This window comes from Lactuca saligna, chromosome 8 (assembly GCF_052625555.1).
Source record: "Lactuca saligna cultivar CGN05327 chromosome 8, ASM5262555v1, whole genome shotgun sequence".
Classification (NCBI taxonomy): Eukaryota; Viridiplantae; Streptophyta; class Magnoliopsida; order Asterales; family Asteraceae; genus Lactuca; species Lactuca saligna.
In genome coordinates, this window is record NC_136424.1 from 178,340,569 (window position 1) to 178,361,017 (window position 20,449).

The 20,449-nt window shown below is 35.5% G+C and overlaps 2 long non-coding RNA genes across 2 annotated transcripts; both read right to left on the bottom strand.

Annotated features, from left to right (window-relative positions):
* Nucleotides 1-10,574: 10,574 nt before the first annotated feature.
* On the bottom strand, nucleotides 10,575-11,959 carry LOC145012738 (uncharacterized). The gene is made up of 2 exons (XR_013664654.1): nucleotides 11,686-11,959; nucleotides 10,575-10,737 (listed from the first exon to the last, which is right to left on the bottom strand). It is a non-coding gene; the product is annotated as an uncharacterized LOC145012738 (long non-coding RNA).
* A 5,232-nt stretch (nucleotides 11,960-17,191) lies between these two features.
* Nucleotides 17,192-18,576, bottom strand: LOC145012737 (uncharacterized). The gene is made up of 2 exons (XR_013664653.1): nucleotides 18,303-18,576; nucleotides 17,192-17,354 (listed from the first exon to the last, which is right to left on the bottom strand). It is a non-coding gene; the product is annotated as an uncharacterized LOC145012737 (long non-coding RNA).
* Nucleotides 18,577-20,449: the final 1,873 nt, after the last annotated feature.

Below are 20,449 nucleotides of genomic sequence, written 5' to 3' on the forward strand. Positions count from 1 at the left end.
CTCCAACTCATCAAGTTGATCAGACAACAAGAATATAAATTAATTAAATATTATACCTGGGAGTCGGGATGTTACACCTATTGTAAGGAAACAAGGGTGAAGTAAGACTTGAGCCAAGGTATCAGTGGTTAAACCATGTGGGATTCGTATTTTGTTGTTAAGAAAACTATGGTTAATGCCATCAGTGTAGGGGTTCGGAATAAGGTTCGAGTCATAGTTAGGTAATAGGAACATCCGAGTGTTGGAACCGTAGCTCGTAGGTATACCAAATTAATATTTTAATAATTTATGATGGATAGCTTGTTGACATTTTTTTTACAATTAGAGTTAACATTCTTCATGGTTTTCAGTACATACTATCGAGTTGATTGTTATACCTATGTTGAGCTTTTTAAGCTAAATGGTTCATTCTTCATGGTTTTCAAGCCCTATTGTAAGGAAACAAGGGTCATGTAAGACTTGAGCCAAGGTATTAGTGGTTAAACCATGTAGGATTCTTATTTTGTTGTGAACAACACTATGGACAATGCGAGTAGTGTATGGGTTCGAAATAGGATTCAAGTCATAGTTAGGTAATAGGAACATCCAAGTGTTGGAACCACGATTTAAGTCATGGTTAAGTAATAGGGACATCCACGTAATCAACAAGGATTTTCTCCGTTCTTTATTTGGAGATTAAAAGATGATCATAGAGTTGTGAATGGATAATTTTGGAAAAGCGATGGAGTTAACGAGGCTTGTGAGTGAGATTTTTGTTGTTGTGTTTGACGACAGCGCTAAAAATACACAGTGAGTCTAGAAGTGCATAAGAAAGAAAACATGGAATAGTACATATTAAATTAGATCATATAATATATATTAGTTTAAAGGTAATCTTTAGAAAACTTCAAGTATTCTGGTTTATTGGTAATAAATAATGAAAAAACCCTAAAATTTTGATTAATTAATGAAAAAGTCCGAAAATTTGGATTAATTAATGATAGGGATGTCAAAAAGTCCCATGGGACCCCGATCCCATGGCGGCCCCGTCCCGTATGGGGGCATTTGTTGAAAAAAAATCAGGGGTGGAGACAAGGTTAAACCTCGTTTTAATTTCGGGGCGAGGGCGGGGGTTGGTAGTCTCGTCCTGAAACCCTCGTGTGTGCCCCGTTAATAAATAATATAAATTGACATATATTATTATATAAATATAATAAATAATAAAATGATTTTTACAAACAAAAATTTAATAAAAAAATGTTTTTAAGTTGTTTGTAACATGTAAAATTATGTTATAAATATGTATTTGTTACCCAATAAATAGTTTCTTTTAACCAAAAGAAGAACTTCTTTTAGCCCAAATAAGGTTGTCCAAAATCAATCGGGGCGGGGGAACGGGGGCGGGGAGCAGAAGGTGAATTTGGGGGTGGGGGCGGGGGTGGAAAGGATGGAGATTTCGGGGGCAAGGGCCGGAGCGGGGGAACGGGAAAATTTTAGGGACGGGGGCGGGGGAGGGGGATGCAATCCCCGTCCCGTTTGCCCCCGTTGACATCCCTAATTAACGTAAAAAGACGAGATACTGGCTAAATCTGTGAAACCGACCACGAAGGGTTAATCCGAAGTTTTAGCCGACAATCTGTCATTTTTTGTAAACAAAATTTAATTTGGGACTAAATCCTAAACTGACCTAAAATATTGAGATTTTTTCGCAGATTTCCCTACATTTAGTTTATGTTTTATAAAAATTAACTCAAAGTACATATAATATATACAATTTAGTACCTTTTGTAAAAACTAAGAAAGAAAGTGTTCATACATTGTTTTAATAACCGGTTTGAACGAACTGGATCGTAACCGGGATAGAGGTTCAACAAAAATCGGTTTGACGTTAAATTTTAAACCAATTGGAACGGGACAGTTTCTTCAAAATTCGGGTTGAACTGATAGTAAAAAACCGTTTGAACCGGTAGATATTAGACTTGTATAGTTGAAGTTCACACTTAACTTAAAAAGAAAACAACTCATTTCTAAAGCAAATTAAACTATGTTTATTGTGTATATAATTTGAAAGTCAACACGCCACCGTCATATGTAAAAGAAAAATCTGGTGGATTGGTGGTCGACCCGGTTCAACCGACGATCAAATCAGTTGAACCGAAACCGATTAATAGACCGAGTCAATTAAAAAAATAAACACATACAAGAAATAAATGACACAATAATATATGTTAAATTAATAAATATTACGAGTTAAAACTATACTTTATCCGTGTTTTGCTACCTCTATAAATGTGAAGTATATTCATAAACGGTTAATAAACAAATGCATGTTAAGATTCATAGTATATTTTCTAAACATACATCGGGACTTCACATGGATTGTCGATGAATATTAACCATAATTTGATAATACTAATGTCTGACGTGGCGCCACTTAATTAAACAACCACCAACCCTTTGTTATTGTGGAAATTGGAAAACTCCATAATCAAGTTTATAATTATAATAACATTATAAAAGCAAATCTGCGTAATTATAACATATCTTGTTGGGTTGCAAGCAAATACCAAAACAAAGATAAAAAAAACAAGAGTGGTTTGTTAAATGGATTTTCTAATATATGGTTAACAATATATATATATATATATATATATATATATATATATATATATATATATATATATATATATATATATATATATATATATATATATATATATATATATATATATATATATATATATATATGGAAAACGTGAACATACCCATAACGGTATTTAAGCTTAGGTACCCAAACACATCATTATACGTTGTTTTGTGTAATATATTCATTATAATGTTCTTAAACTTCAACCGTTAACTTGATTTAATTTCAAGATTTTTGAAATTTCACTATTATTTTTCTCTTATGTCACATCTTTTTGTCGAACACTTATTAAGTTATATTTATTGTAGTTAAAAATGAAAATTAAGTAAGAGTAAGATAAATGTGTAATAAATAAAAATAATTGAAGTAAATCAATTTAGAAATTAATTTATAAGAATATTGGACAATTATAATGTATTATATGATACAAAATGACGTAGTATGGTGAGTTTGGGTACCTAAGCTTATATACCCTTAAGGGTATATTCACTTTTCCCTATATATATATATATATATATATATATATATATATATATATATATATATATATATATATATATATATATATATATATATATATATATATATATAGGTAGGTTCAATTGAGAAAATAAAAAAGCTTGACATTGGGAGAATCATTCTCAGCCACTCATTTAATCTAAGCATAAAAGACACCGTGACAAACTTGTAAATATCGTAATAACTTTAAATCTCAAATACACATAACTATAGAGAATTCGATAATTGTTCGTTCATCATCAAAAATTTTCCTCCAACCTTCAATAATTATCCAGATTTCTTCAACTAAACCGGAATTTCTTCGTTGTTCATGAAATTGGAATCGGAGTTCTGGACTCGCAATCACAATCGACATTGAGGGACTTAGAATCGGTACTCACAGGTTCCCAATCAGATTTTCGGAAATCAAAATCAAATTGAGAAATCGATCAGAGATAGGATGTCGCATCTAAAGTCGGAATCGGAAGTATATGATGATTTGGAATTGATAACTTGATGTTTTTAACATTTTTAAAATAGTTAACTTTTTTGCACTCCAACTGTTTGATAAAATGCATAAACTAAATTACCAGGTTATATTCACATATGAATATGTTTTCTCACCTGAATCAGTATATGATTATTAAAAACACAAAACAAATATGCAAGTTTGTATGTTATTCATATGTGAATCACATAAAAAAATTCTATATATTTGTGAAAATACCTTCAATATTCATAAGTGAATATACCTTGTAATATTCATATGTGAATATACTATGTAATATTCATAACTGAATATATCATCTAATATTCACAAGTGAATATACTCTGTAATATTCACATGTGATATACCATTTAATACTATGTAATATTCACATATGAAATATCATTTAATACTCACAAGTGAATATACCATCTAATATTTACAAGTGAATATACTATGTTAATATTCACAAGTGAATTCATCGTCCAATATTAAAATATGAATATATTATGTTTATTATATGATATATTCATATATGAATGATACTTAAATTTAAAAAAAAAATCATACTTTATTCATAAGTAAATAACGAATGTACTGTAATAAAACTTGATGCATTGTTATTCATTTATGAATAACGATAGCTGAAAATATATAAAAAAAAAAAATTAAACTTTTTATTTTATCTTAAAACTATATCAATATAGATGTCTATTTGTAGAGAATAAAAAATCATGAATTTTGGTATATTTAAAATCATTTTTTTGATAAAAAATAGCTTATAAAAATTAAAAAAAAAACGAAAAAAACTATGTTTTTGTATATATTAAGCTAATGATTAGTATAATTTAAGGAAATATGTTATGTTGGAAAACACATGTGCATTCGTTTTCCATTTCCGCCGGTACGTTGGAGCCTTTTGCAGCAAAAAAAAATAATTGGCTGAGAATGATTCCCTCATTCTCAACCTTTTTTTTTTCACAATTGTATATATATATATATATATATATATATATATATATATATATATATATATATATATATATATATATAATTTAATGTGAAATATATTAGTTATAAAGAGTTTTTCCATACGTATTAAATTTAATTTTTTCAATGAGACATATTTCTATTATTAACACATTTTATATTTAATTATGATATTATTTTTTATAATTAATATTTGTTATGTATATCATTTGTTAAGTATATTAATGGTTTACCTGAAACTAGTAATTAAAACGAGGACTATTGTAGTCATTTCTCAATTATTAATGAAAGTGACATGTAATTAATAAAACATGAAAGAAAGGTTTGGATGTAAGTTTGTATTGAAATGTTAACGTTCGACTTGCTTGTTGGTGTAATCATGAATGATTCCATCATAATCACCACAAACAAGGATTAATTCCATCGATATATAGATTTATAACTTAAAGCGTGTGATGGCCCATGGTGCTTACTTTGTGGATGTTAGTGTAAAAGTTGACAGTGTCGTCTTTCATGAGCTCTTCGCATCCGAGAGGGAATGGCTTGGCACAACCCCTCGACACCAATACATGGATCAACATACACACTCGTCAAGCTCCACATGTTAAACTCGACACACCAACTTGGTATTTCTTTAAGTCACTCACCCCACTCACCCATACTTTTCCCATATTTTCTTCTTCTTTCTCCCTATTTCTTGTTGTTTCGCATTCAAGTTGTTTGGCCTCACACCTTGAAAAAGTGAGTTGAAGGTGGAGTAGAATGAGGTGGAGCTTAGACATGTCGACATGAATCCACCTTCTTTAAGAATATGTGTGATTCAACAAGCTAACAGGATCACAGGTTTGTATGAACCACTCATACCATTAAATGGTTTAACTTCAAGTATTCGTTTCCCAATTAGTTAACATTTATATACGTCCTTCTAGGTAAGTCCCTACTAGAAAACAGGTTGTTGCGGTATCCCCAAAATTTCAGAACCGATTAAAACCTTTTCTTTACGATTTAAGTTATTATGTTGCGGGAAATCCCAGTTTATTTAAAAGATTTTGAGATAGCGAAAGTTATTTCATTTTATTAAAATACCAATGATGTCACGCTCAATATCCGAACATAATTTACATCATAAATACTAAAAGGGTCCTGAAATACCATTACATGCTCATCTCTTATTTCAGTCAACATCCTAATTAGTTTCTAATAGCCTTAGTTCTGCTACATATAACACAAATAAATTTTGTGAGTCATGTTTGGAAAACAGCTGGAAATGTGTAGGGTTTTCAAGCCAAAAATATTTAAATTAAATTAAATAATAATAACATTCCTTCAATACTTATTTCCACAAAATATGGATATATATATATATATATATATATATATATATATTGTATGATGTAAGACAATCTACTATGCCCACCTGATTCTCACAAATCCTAATTCGACGATCATCTGGAAGAATCACATTACCTGATGAATTGCCTGAACAACTGTTTACCTATACAGCTAGAGGAGTCCTTGGCCGGTGTAAGTCATATTACGATGACCAATATTTAGAGTATTTTATAAATATGGTATCCTATTTTATCTACGTCTGTAGGTTATAAGTCCATACTAGCAATATAATTCACTAAACCACCAAGAATATTCATGTGTTATCATGTACTCTAGTCGATGACCTAGTCACATCTACCAGTTGTCTGATCTGGACCCACCATTTATCATGGAATTTACATCTTCTTATTTTGTTTGCTTCTTTGTAGCTTTCAAATTCGAGGAGCTTGTTCCCGTTGCCGAGGATTCTGAAGAGAAAATTGAGAAGTTCTTTGCTTTGTCAAAAGTTGAGAGATCCTTCCGATTCAATCAAACCATCCCGCAGGAAAGCTCCTTTACCACTGACGTCATGTCGACAGGTAAGGATCCTTGGCTTTTTCTTCTTTGTGGTGAATATCATAATGATCCTCTATATATATATATATATATATATATATATATATATATATATATATATATGTATATATGTATGTATGTATGTATATATATATATATCTATATATATATATATATATATATATATATATATATATATATATATATATATATATATATATATATATAGGATCCAAAGCCACACGCTCCAGTGCTCGCTTCACTCTTGCTGATCTTGATACAACCATGTCGGAGGACCAGCTGGTGGTGAAGAAGGAGAAGAGTTCGTCTTCTCTTCCTCTTAAAAGATCAAATGTTGACTTGACAATGAAGACGCTAGGATCCTAGAAAAAGAAAAAATACTGAGTCCACCTGTTTATCTTTAGAGAGCCTTGGAGCTAAGGAAGCACTCCGGAAGTTGGTCTCTTTCTCCCAAGTAGTAAGTGTTAACTCCATTCTTGTTTCATGTTTCATTTTTTTTTGCTGACTCACTACATCTTTGTTATAGGTCTCTGATCATGATTCCACGGATCTAAGGATCCGGGCGGAGAGGGCTGAGCAAGCCCTTCAGGGATAGTAGAAGATGTGGAAGGCGGCCAATGAGGATTTTTTGAGGAGGGTGGAGTTGCTCAGCAACGAGAAGGATAAGAGCGAGAGGAGAAACATGTACACGAAATGGAGGAAGTGATTTCCGATGTGAAGGTCAGTGTTGCAGTGGCCGTTTAGGAGGCCAAGATCCGTCTTGCGGAGGATCTTGAAAATGCAGGTTCCTGGGAGGTGGACGGTTGGTGCAAGGCACATGCCAAATTGAATGGCAAGCCTGCTATTACCAGCCAGGATCATGTACTGCTGATGACCGGGGGGGAGGAGAAGAAGGTCGATGATGACCATGTTGGATAAGGTGTCTAAGTCCGTAACTATATTTGGTATGAACTTGACCCAACCCGGCATGGTCCATTTGGGTTGCACTTCATCTAGCAATTTGTATGGATATACTTTTGAGAATAAGATGTTTATGATCTATTAATATATTATAAGTTATAATATATTAATATGAAATCATATTATTTAATTAGTGTTGATCAATAATTGATTTTGGAATTAATTTATTGATCAAAAGAGGCTAATTAAATATGGTCTCTTACATATATATGGATTGGGCTAAAATTTATTTGGGATGGTCTAAGAGTATATGGAAGTCCATGGATAGTCCATGGAGCTTTTAACCCATGGATCCTAGGTAAATAAAGATTCATGGGTATTAGGGGGTAACTCTAATCCTCCATACTATATGAAGAGGTCCTTGATTTAGAATTGGTACTAGAGAGTGAGTGAGAAACAAGAGTGGGCCGATTTTAGTGAGCATCATATTCTCTCAAGTATTTCCATGTTTTTTTGGGTGATTTGTGACACCACTTGAGGCATCCACACTATTGGTGCTAGGCTCTAAAACTCCAAGCAATCAACTACAAAAGAAAGGTATGTTATTCTACTTAAAGTTTTGTATTACAAGTACCCCATAACATGCTAGTTAGATTGTAAACCTTGGAAATCAAATTTGCATGTATTTTAGAGATAACATAGATCCAAGATTTCTAGGGTTGCATGTACACCATAGGAGTGTTAGAATTCTCAAAACCCAACAGTGGTATCAGAGGCTAGGTTTGTTTTCTTGATACCTGATGCAAACTTGTTGAAAAACCTCAAAAATCTGCTATCTGTTGAGTGAACTCACCGAACCTATGGGGGGACGCGATGATTCCATGAGTTAATTCATCCTACTCGTCGAGCAGGTTCTTGCACTCGAGGAGTAGGAGGTTCTGAATGTGGTTTTTCGAGTTTTGCTGCTTGAAATAGACTAGAACCATTACCCTCAACTATTTTGGTGTTTTAAAACTTGTTTTAGATGGTGTAATGGTTATGCTAATCCATTTACAATGGGCAATATCAAAATTCCATGCTTTATATGTAAATATGATTATTGAAATTTTGATATGAATGTTCATGTTCTTATGAGTTATTGCTAGATCATAGGAATTCTTTGCTGAATTGTTTAATGATAAGTTCTTGATCAATTATGTGTTTTAATGGAGTCCTTAATTTGTCCTCAAGTTATGGATTACCAAAAGTCACTCTTTTAAATTCTATTTATAAACACATAGGTTACATAAAATGAAAAGTCTCTCCTTTTAATAAACCTTTAACTCATAAGTTATGAAGTTCAAAAGTCTTGAATATTTTCAAAACTTGTCCTCAAGTTTTGAAATTTGTAAAGTCTCACACTTAAATACTTTAATTCCAAATTGAACCTTAGAATTTTAAAAGTTTAAAATTTGACCCTTAGACTTCTATAATATTAAAAGTTTAATTATCATATATATATATATATATATATATATATATATATATATATATATATATATATATATTATATGAATAAGTCATTCTTACCATTACTGGCCTCATTCACGAAGCCGGTCTATAAGGGGGTATAAGGTTACGGCCTATAAAATGTGAGTTTAATGAGTGTCTACTCTTACCCACCGCTTCCTTGACTAGTGAAGGGTCGTTAGCCGAATGGGTAGGATAGCACTTTAATCCTCATTAAAAGTATAATGAAATTATAAAGTAACTAAACCTTTATAAATCCTAATCGTCGTTACTTGAGGAAAATGTGAAATAGGCGCTAACACATGAAATCACACCTTTGTACCTTACCAAGTCGTTAGTGGAGCATGTGTGGTTAACCGGAACACTAACAAGGACTAGTAAGAGTGGCAAAGGGTCACTTAAGTTTTATCATAAATTGGTGGAGCGCATGTGGTTAACCGACACATCGATTGGGTGATAAAATTAAGGGTACCAAGTCAATTTGCATGGTTATTCACACCTTGTTTGTGATCCTCGGCATCCCAGTCACAAACTTGAGAGGGCACAATCGGGATTTAAACATGCTATTGAAAATTCAATGTATCTCAAACGATCTAGGAGTTTCAGATCTAATTGAAACTTAATAATTTATTTTGTTTATAATGGTGGAAATTGGTAAATCATCATTTACCTACCTTTAAATTTTTAATAGCTTGGATTACAACATCCCTATTCCAAGTCATGAAAATACTTTGTAGGGTCCTAGCCTTAATATTTCATTTGGGTGAATTATTAAGGACTCTTTATCGAATTAAAACTTGTCTTTCTTTCAGATGTCTTCCAAAACTATTGCTAGCTCAAACCCTACAGGCTCCGTTTCCCTCATGAACTTGTGAGGGAAAGTTATTTTTGATGGTTCTAATTTCAATAAATGGATTCGGAACATCAGAATGATTACTCGATATGAGGACAAGGAATATGTCCTTGACAAGGATCTTAAGGTTATCAATGAGTCCACTGCTACTCCTAAGGAGATTGTGGAGTTTGTTGCATATGAGAGGGATGCCACTAAAGTGTCCTGCATTATGTTGGCTACTATGACACCCGAACTCCAAAAATCCTATGAAGATTTCTACCCCTATGAGATACACCAGGATCTGATGGAAAGGTACCATTAGAGTGCGTGTCAAGAGAGGTATGAAATCATCTCCTCCATGATAACAGCCGGGATGAAGGATAGTGAACCCATCATCGGTCACTTGCAGAAAATGAAAAGGTTCGTGGACTGATTGCTGAAGCTTAATGTGGACTTCCATGAGGACATGGTGATTGATATCATTCTCCATTCCTTACAAACAAGTTATGATTAGTTTCATATGACTTATCATATGAACAAGGAGGAATTCACACTTAGCAAACTTCAAGGACTTTTAAGGACCAGTGAAAGTGGCCTTAAAGGTAAATCGGTTGTTACTTCTACTCCTACTCCTACAACAGCCCTTGTTCTGGCAATTGGGCAGGGAAAGGGGATGAAGAGGAACACCCCTTTGAAGGGTACTAAGGGAAATTCTCTTGATGGATCCTCTTCAAGTGGGACAAAGTGTCACACCCCCAAACCAGAACGGCGGAAACGTTCGGGGGCGGAGGACGTCATGTTCAATATCATAACAGTTCATAGAAAGGAAAGTACACACCACCATATATAATAAGTTGCTAAATGTTTACATAGTTGTATTCATTACATGTTAAAAATAAAGGTACATAAACTTCAATTAGAATGAAGTAATTAATGCCAGCGCGTTAATCCCAAAAGTTGAATCCCAACCTGCTTAGCGATTTCCTGAGAATACAAGTTATTTCAAAGAAAAAGTGTCAACAATTAAGTTGGTGAGTCCATAAGTTGTTTAGAAAAATTGGATGCCATTCCAAAATAGGTGTATGTTTTCCAGTAAACGTAGTGCTTCAACATGTAAAGAGTTGTGATTTGTGGTGTTGAAAATGAATGCATTAGTTCCAGAAAATCCCATATATGTTTATAAGTTGTAAATGATTGCACCGGAAAAATCCCTTCTTTTCCTATTTTGTTTGTATGCAGGAAACACTTTTATTTTTCCTCGCACATAATACCAGTCTCTAAGACCGAAAATTGTAAGAAACCACGTTTCTCGTAAATGTGTCATAGTTTTATATATAATAAAACTACGTGAAGATCGAACCGGTTGGATGAAGAATAGTTTTAATAACCACTCGTTCATCATAACTTAATATCATAATAATTGTATATCCGATGAGTTTTTATAACCATACTAAACATAATATGCCTGTAACGACGTTCTTCAGGCGTCGCATTGCTATGACAACTGTCACCCCAAAAGACGGACTGTAGCTAACAGTCAGGGTGCGGGATCATGACTTCCCGTATAGATCTATACACATTTGACACGTTCTCGTCGCGGGAGATTCTGGTTATAAACAGGCCTTACTGCAGTACTTTCTAATAAAGAAAAGTAAAGTTGGAAGATGTGCGCGTCTCATGGATTCTCAATTTAGTATATATTAACATGATAGTTTTGTATGCAAAGTTTAACCTTTCACACAATGATTTGATAAACCGAAATCATAAGTTTTTAGAATGTATAAAATGTTTTAACAACGAAGATCATTATACTCCTCGTATAAGTCTAATGCACGATAATAACCGTATGTTTACTTGTATTCCCCCCCTAAAAGAGTTGTAAAAGTATTTAAAGATGTATTTAAAGTGTGTTAAAAAGGGGTATGAACTCACTTGACAACTTGAAGATAGCGAGATGGAAAAACGGTAGAGTTTCGTCTCGGGAAATGGATTTTTCCTCGGAAATCTCGGGATTTCTCGGGAGAAAATCGACCTTCAGATCTTGCACGAAGTGACCAGGGCTTCGTGGTAGTACGAGCACGGAAAATGAGGAAATACGCAAGAAAAATGAGAGAGAATGAGCCCCCTTTTCGGAAGCCTTCGCATGCCCTTTTATAGGGAGGCTGGTCAGCCTTGGTACGCGAGTCTGATGGGACGGGTTCCTGGGTTCGCGGGTCGGATGGGACGTGTCGCTGGCACGCGGGTCGGATGGGACGTGTCGCTGGCACGCGGGTCGGATGGGACGTGTCCCTGGGTTCGTGCACTTCGCATTTTCATTCTTACACCCTTCGCATCCCTTCGCATTTATCACCTTCGCATTTATCACCTTCGCATTTATCTCTTTAGAATTTCTACAATTTCATCATTTATGACTCCCATTTGCGAAGTTGAGTATTGATTTCCAAAAATGCGAAACTTCAGGGACAATATTTGAAATCTTATGTTTTCTTCCCCAATTCGCATTCTACTGTGAAATACTTCGCATCTTCATTCTTACACCCTTCGCATCCCTTCGCATTTATCACTTTCGCATTTATCACCTTCGCATTTATCACTTCGCATTTATCTCTTTAGAATTTCTACAATTTCATCATTTATGACTCCCATTTGCGAAGTTGAGTATTGATTTCCAAAAATGCGAAACTTCAGGGACAATATTTGAAATCTTCTGTTTTCTTCCCCAATTCGCATTCTACTGTGAAATACTTCGCATCTTCATTCTTACACCCTTCGCATCCCTTCGCATTTATCACTTTCGCATTTATCACCTTCGCATTTATCACCTTCGCATTTATCTCTTTAGAATTTCTACAATTTCATCATTTATGACTCCCATTTGCGAATATTAACCCAATTGACTTCAAATGATGTCCGACTTGAGCGTTCTTTTCATGTATGGTTACGGTTTGACGATATCTATGACTTTCATTTAGACACCTAAGGTCAAAAAGTGTTTTGTTGAAACTTTGCGTTTTTACGTAACTTCGTATTGCCGGTTTTTGTCGGGAAACTTAGAATGGTCATAACTTCTTCGTTATAACTCGGATTTTAGTGTTCTTTATATGTATGAAAACCTTGTTACAATATCTACCACTTAGTATACTTAATTATGGTTTTATAAAATTTTAAATTTTGACCTAATTTTTGCTGTTGTTACATTATCCCCTCGTTAGAGAGAATTTCGTCCCGAAATTCGCATTTTGACTGGGACTCCAATTTTTGCAGGCAGGCGTGAGTGCTTATGGTCCATTTGTTCCTCTTGTTCCTTTATGAATCTAGATCCTAATGTGTGTATTTCAGCGGACTTTCATTACTCCACCTATCACTTCGACCGATCGGGATCGTGCGGTTTTGGTTTTATTTACTTATGTTCTTCTAACTGTTAGCATATTCACTCGATGAATTAGGGCAGCTATGTTTTGAAATTCATGGTTGGATTCACTGCTAGTTTTTGAGCTTGGATTTGACTTGTTGTAAGCGTGGTATTTCTAAATGATATGTTGGGTGTTTTGTGGACTGTGAAATTAATACACCTTGTACCCTACAAGTAGTGCCTCCAGATCTTCAGAGCGATTATCATTGCTCCTGACTCAAGATCATGTGTTGTATAGTTAGCTCCCTGTGTCTTAAGTTGTTTTGAGGTATAGGTAGTGACCTTTCCTCTTGTATAAGAACAAAACCAATTCGTACTGATTATGAAGTCAAAACCTTGTGGTTGATTAGGTGACGTGAAGATCTAAACTAAAGTATGATTGCTCATGACCTAAGGAAAAATGGTAGGTACTTTTGTTCTATCTGACTTTCTTGTCCCAATCGACAGAAAGGATACGCATTGGGCTTCTAAGTTTACTCGCATGGCAGCATGATCACTCGTAGTCTTCTTAAGTAGTCTCCATCTTGAAGTTCATCTTAGAACTCATACCTGGTTCATCAATTTCAGTTTTGCGTATACGAGTCGTATATAATTAAGATTGAAAAGGTAGTCGAATAAATGATTCTTCTTTAAGCTCACATCCCAACGAGGAAAAGAAGTTAGAGTGGAATCATCAATTCTAAACCTGTAGAACCTTGATTATATACTACCCTTATGTATACATTCTTCAACAATAGATCAACCGTATGGGTCTTTGGATTGAACTTGACGTGTTGTACGAGTGGTACTTCGGGGCGGTTTGTTGAATTTTTCTTCGGAAAGGATGAGAAACAATAACTAAGAGGTACTCCTGGAAAAGTGATCTAGAAGATAGGGACGTACGTGTGAAGTTGTTTTCGCGTCGATCAAATGGAATCTGATTGTATGATAATGTCGGAATCATACAAAAACTTTATAGACATTAGAATTAAACATAAGACGTTTACAGACAAAACACAACCGTGCAACCACGAACAGAGTTACAGTACTTTAGGTTTACCACTAGACTATTGCTGCGAATAAGATATACTACAAAAGACAAGTATACGCAGCACGAGAATTCATTTACTGACAGGATCTCGCAAAAGGTAAGACTCTAGTTGCACTAGTCCTAGATAGTTTATACGTCTGTTACAACGAAACACCTTAATTATATTAACGTGGTTCTTGAGCAGGCTCTCCTGCAGCTGTGATTCTGAGAATCTTCCCGTCTGCGCCAGAGTTCTGCGTTATCGGGCAATCCTTCTGGAGGTGTCCAATTTCACCGCATTGGTGACATATATGGACAGTACCCATATTGGTGGTGGAAGTGAAACGTCGGGTAGGAGTTATGGGAACGTAGGTTCTTTCCTTTTTCGAGCAATCTCTTTTATAGTGCCCATACTCACCACAGTGATGGCAAGTCGGATTTCCATCGGCGTTGGGCGGGTTGTTGATCGGTTTTGATAGACTCTTGCGGTAACGTTTGGTGTGCCTCTTTTTGTTGCAGTTTGAGCACTGCTTCCCCCGACAAGGTCCAAAGTGGTGATAATTACATTTGATGCAATTTGGGAGGTTTCCAGCATATTTTCGGGCTGGGTTAGGGACAACTGGTGTTTCTGAAGGGACGGTAGTAGGAGGTATAGATACCGTAGTTGTGGAGGTCGTTACTCGTGGTTGTTTCTTGTTCGTCCCTTTACGCGATTTGTCCTTCATCCTATCCCAAAACTTTCGTTTGTTTCTCTTTGTCTTGGAAATTGGGGTGTCATGGTAGCTTGTCGTTCGCTGTGGTACTTGATTGTTACTTGGATTGGAACTGTTGTTACTAATCCCGCTACCATTCGCATTGTTAGCATGAAGGTGGGTCAGAAAAGCTGACACAGCAGCCGAGACTGCAGCTTGAACGGTAGTTGCATCGATCTGGAGGGTTGGTGCTTGGTTGATGGGTTGTTCGTTTTTCTTTGGCGACATGATTCTGTAACATAAAAGGGTAAAGATTTGTAAGCGATTCTGGTTGACCCTGATGTACTTAGATTGTTCATGTTAAGAGTACCACGATGTTCTCAAAAGTTTGACCTACATCTCTATGATGCAGTCCTAGTACAGAATGAGAGTATGTTCGCGAAGGTTTGACCTACATCCCTATGATGCAGTCCTAGTAATGAATAGAGGTAAGTTCGTAGAATGTTCTCAAGACGTTTGTTGTACAAGTTGAGGTATCGTGGGTTGGTGAATAACGAGATCCAACCACTGAAAGAGACTTGGAAGTGTCTCTTGAAATAAATTACCTTAGTCCAATGACTTGACTAAAGTATGATTCAGATAGACTCCAATGAAAGTAAGATAAAAGTACTTGTATGAGGAATGATGCCAAAAGTTAGCCGGCTGTCAATATTTTTGATATTCACGATGTTAAAGATTCGGGAAAATGACCTTGTAAAGGTCTTACATCATATCCATAGAAGATAGTTCCTGACAGCATAAAGACCTAGCTAAAGTACTTACGGAACAAGATAATTTCATAGAAAATGCCACATCGGGCATAAACAGAAGAACACGATTTCTTTTTATAAGGGAAATAAAGTAAAGCGTCCACTACGGCGACGGTCATCCCTCTGGTGAACTCTTAGTTCAACCAATTGACGTTCCATGTCAAGTAGGTGTCTTTCGCACACCATCTGGCGTACTTGGAGCTCTTAGCCTTCGGCTCGTGATCCAGCTAGTGTTTGCAACAGGATTTCATGGTTTCTCTCTGATCTCTCGTGGGCATCTTCTAGATGAATGGTGTGGAGGGTATGCATCCTCGCATCGGTGACAACTTCGGCAATCTGATGTTGGGCTGACCTGCCTTGAATCTCATTTTGGGCCACTCTGCGGACCAAGATTGGCAAGACTATATCTGCTAAGTCCTCATTGCTCAAGTCGTAAAAACTTCGGTCGCCATTAAATAGCATAGGCTGATCTTGTCCTTGGCTCTATGGTTCCAAGCATTCCACCGAATCAGGCGTCGGGCCATGAAGAGTCGGACGAGGGTTAGGAATTGGAAAGGGAGCTGCTCGGGGTAGGTTCTCAAACTCTAGTTCGGATTTAGCATCGTAAGAAAAGCCTTCATCACGGTGGTCATCCCATAGGATGATCGTTCTATGGTTCTTCTCCAAACCAACCAGCTATAACTTCATTCGAAAGATACTGGTTGTCAAGGGGATGGAGTCCAACTGTGATTTCTATGCGAGAATTTAGGGTAAGTGGAAAATTATTAGACGAACTATCTAGATAATTATGTAGAAAACCTTCATCAGTTACATCGCTATTTGTGAAGTGCATACCAGCTATGTGTAATCTAAATATGATAGACCTTCGAATAAGTAACCTTAATTCCAAATTCACACAGAATAGGGGTAAGGCAAAATTATCATAGATTCTAAGTCTATAACATCCTAATTACATGCAGCCTTAGTGTATCCACTTAGCAACTATCAATTTAGTAATGAAGATCCCGTTTTAATTCTCAAGTATAAAGTAATCATAGTAACACCAAAATACACCTATAGTATTTTTAAATTTATTGTTAGGTTCTATTGTTCTCTTTGTGGTAGGGTTGGTAAGGTTTTAGCATTGTTGCAACCACACACTTAAACTTAGGCACATGCTAGTCAACTCTCGGATAATATAGGCGATCAGGCTATATCTTCCCAGTTTTGACCATATGTCTCTAAGCCCACTTGTGTTGTCCAACAATCGTAATTCTTTTGTATTGTCCTAGTGACACTGATTTTAGTATGAATGCAGCACGTATACCTACTTAAATATTTTACTATTTAAAGTATAGACTCTTGGTCAGAGTATTTTTAATCCCTTATGTATTTATAGTTAGTATATCTTTTATGGGTTGATATACTTAATTCACTATAAACAATGCTCTGATACCAATCTGTCACACCCCCAAACCAGAACGGCGGAAACGTTCGGGGGCGAAGGACGTCATGTTCAATATCATAACAGTTCATAGAAAGGAAAGTACACACCACCATATATAATAAGTTGCTAAATGTTTACATAGTTGTATTCATTACATGTTAAAAATAAAGGTACATAAACTTCAATTAGAATGAAGTAATTAATGCCAGCGCGTTAATCCCAAAAGTTGAATCCCAACCTGCTTAGCGATTTCCTGAGAATACAAGTTATTTCAAAGAAAAAGTGTCAACAATTAAGTTGGTGAGTCCATAAGTTGTTTAGAAAAATTGGATGCCATTCCAAAATAGGTGTATGTTTTCCAGTAAACGTAGTGCTTCAACATGTAAAGAGTTGTGATTTGTGGTGTTGAAAATGAATGCATTAGTTCCAGAAAATCCCATATATGTTTATAAGTTGTAAATGATTGCACCGGAAAAATCCCTTCTTTTCCTATTTTGTTTGTATGCAGGAAACACTTTTATTTTTCCTCGCACATAATACCAGTCTCTAAGACCGAAAATTGTAAGAAACCACGTTTCTCGTAAATGTGTCATAGTTTTATATATAATAAAACTACGTGAAGATCGAACCGGTTGGATGAAGAATAGTTTTAATAACCACTCGTTCATCATAACTTAATATCATAATAATTGTATATCCGATGAGTTTTTATAACCATACTAAACATAATATGCCTGTAACGACGTTCTTCAGGCGTCGCATTGCTATGACAACTGTCACCCCAAAAGACGGACTGTAGCTAACAGTCAGGGTGCGGGATCATGACTTCCCGTATAGATCTATACACATTTGACACGTTCTCGTCGCGGGAGATTCTGGTTATAAACAGGCCTTACTGCAGTACTTTCTAATAAAGAAAAGTAAAGTTGGAAGATGTGCGCGTCTCATGGATTCTCAATTTAGTATATATTAACATGATAGTTTTGTATGCAAAGTTTAACCTTTCACACAATGATTTGATAAACCGAAATCATAAGTTTTTAGAATGTATAAAATGTTTTAACAACGAAGATCATTATACTCCTCGTATAAGTCTAATGCACGATAATAACCGTATGTTTACTTGTATTCCCCCCCTAAAAGAGTTGTAAAAGTATTTAAAGATGTATTTAAAGTGTGTTAAAAAGGGGTATGAACTCACTTGACAACTTGAAGATAGCGAGATGGAAAAACGGTAGAGTTTCGTCTCGGGAAATGGATTTTTCCTCGGAAATCTCGGGATTTCTCGGGAGAAAATCGACCTTCAGATCTTGCACGAAGTGACCAGGGCTTCGTGGTAGTACGAGCACGGAAAATGAGGAAATACGCAAGAAAAATGAGAGAGAATGAGCCCCCTTTTCGGAAGCCTTCGCATGCCCTTTTATAGGGAGGCTGGTCAGCCTTGGTACGCGAGTCTGATGGGACGGGTTCCTGGGTTCGCGGGTCGGATGGGACGTGTCGCTGGCACGCGGGTCGGATGGGACGTGTCGCTGGCACGCGGGTCGGATGGGACGTGTCCCTGGGTTCGTGCACTTCGCATTTTCATTCTTACACCCTTCGCATCCCTTCGCATTTATCACCTTCGCATTTATCACCTTCGCATTTATCTCTTTAGAATTTCTACAATTTCATCATTTATGACTCCCATTTGCGAAGTTGAGTATTGATTTCCAAAAATGCGAAACTTCAGGGACAATATTTGAAATCTTATGTTTTCTTCCCCAATTCGCATTCTACTGTGAAATACTTCGCATCTTCATTCTTACACCCTTCGCATCCCTTCGCATTTATCACTTTCGCATTTATCACCTTCGCATTTATCACTTCGCATTTATCTCTTTAGAATTTCTACAATTTCATCATTTATGACTCCCATTTGCGAAGTTGAGTATTGATTTCCAAAAATGCGAAACTTCAGGGACAATATTTGAAATCTTCTGTTTTCTTCCCCAATTCGCATTCTACTGTGAAATACTTCGCATCTTCATTCTTACACCCTTCGCATCCCTTCGCATTTATCACTTTCGCATTTATCACCTTCGCATTTATCACCTTCGCATTTATCTCTTTAGAATTTCTACAATTTCATCATTTATGACTCCCATTTGCGAATATTAACCCAATTGACTTCAAATGATGTCCGACTTGAGCGTTCTTTTCATGTATGGTTACGGTTTGACGATATCTATGACTTTCATTTAGACACCTAAGGTCAAAAAGTGTTTTGTTGAAACTTTGCGTTTTTACGTAACTTCGTATTGCCGGTTTTTGTCGGGAAACTTAGAATGGTCATAACTTCTTCGTTATAACTCGGATTTTAGTGTTCTTTATATGTATGAAAACCTTGTTACAATATCTACCACTTAGTATACTTAATTATGGTTTTATAAAATTTTAAATTTTGACCTAATTTTTGCTGTTGTTACACAAAGCAAGGTCCCATTCCTCCTTATTTAAACCCAAAGGAAGCACAATGCTTCTATTTCTACGAAAAGGGGCAGTGGAAGCGAAGCTACCCTAAGTACTTGCAGGATGTAAAGGATGGGAAAGTTAAACCCACCCATATAGGTATCTATACCATATTGTCTAAAAACTCATTGCATACTAACTCTTTGGTGCTTGATACATGTTGTGGTATTCACATTTGTACAGATTTGTAGGGCCTAAGAAGTAGTGAAGAAGTGGAGCACGAGAAGATCAACTTAATCATGGGCAATAGGAAAGCATCACATGTGACCAAGATTGGAGTTTATTCTTTAATGCTTAATAATGGTTTAACTTTAGATTTGAATAAATGTTGTTATTCGTCAGAAATGCCGAGAAATATTATTTCCCTTCATAGTTTGTACAAGCAAGGATTCACATTTTCATTCGATAATAAAATTGGTGCTATTGATGCTTTTTATAATGATGTGTTTTATTTTAAAGCATTACATTGTGATGGTGTATATGAAACTGTGTCGATTGTAGATAACTTAGGAAATTGTGTATTTCATATTGATTATTTGATTACCTTGGATAAAGCATCCTTGTGGCATTATCATCTTGGACATGTCAACAAGAAGGGCATATGATAACTCCAAAAGGATGGAGTTTTGGAATTATTTGACCAAAAATCAGACGATAGTTGCGAGTCTTGTTTACTTTTAAAAATGACAAAGTCACCCTTCACTAGTACTTGTGAGAGGGGTGAAGGTTTGTCGGACCTCATACACATAGATGTGTGTGGACCCTTCAAAACCGCCACTAGGGATTCTAATAGCTACTATGTGACTTTTACTGATGATTATAGTAGATATGGATACATCT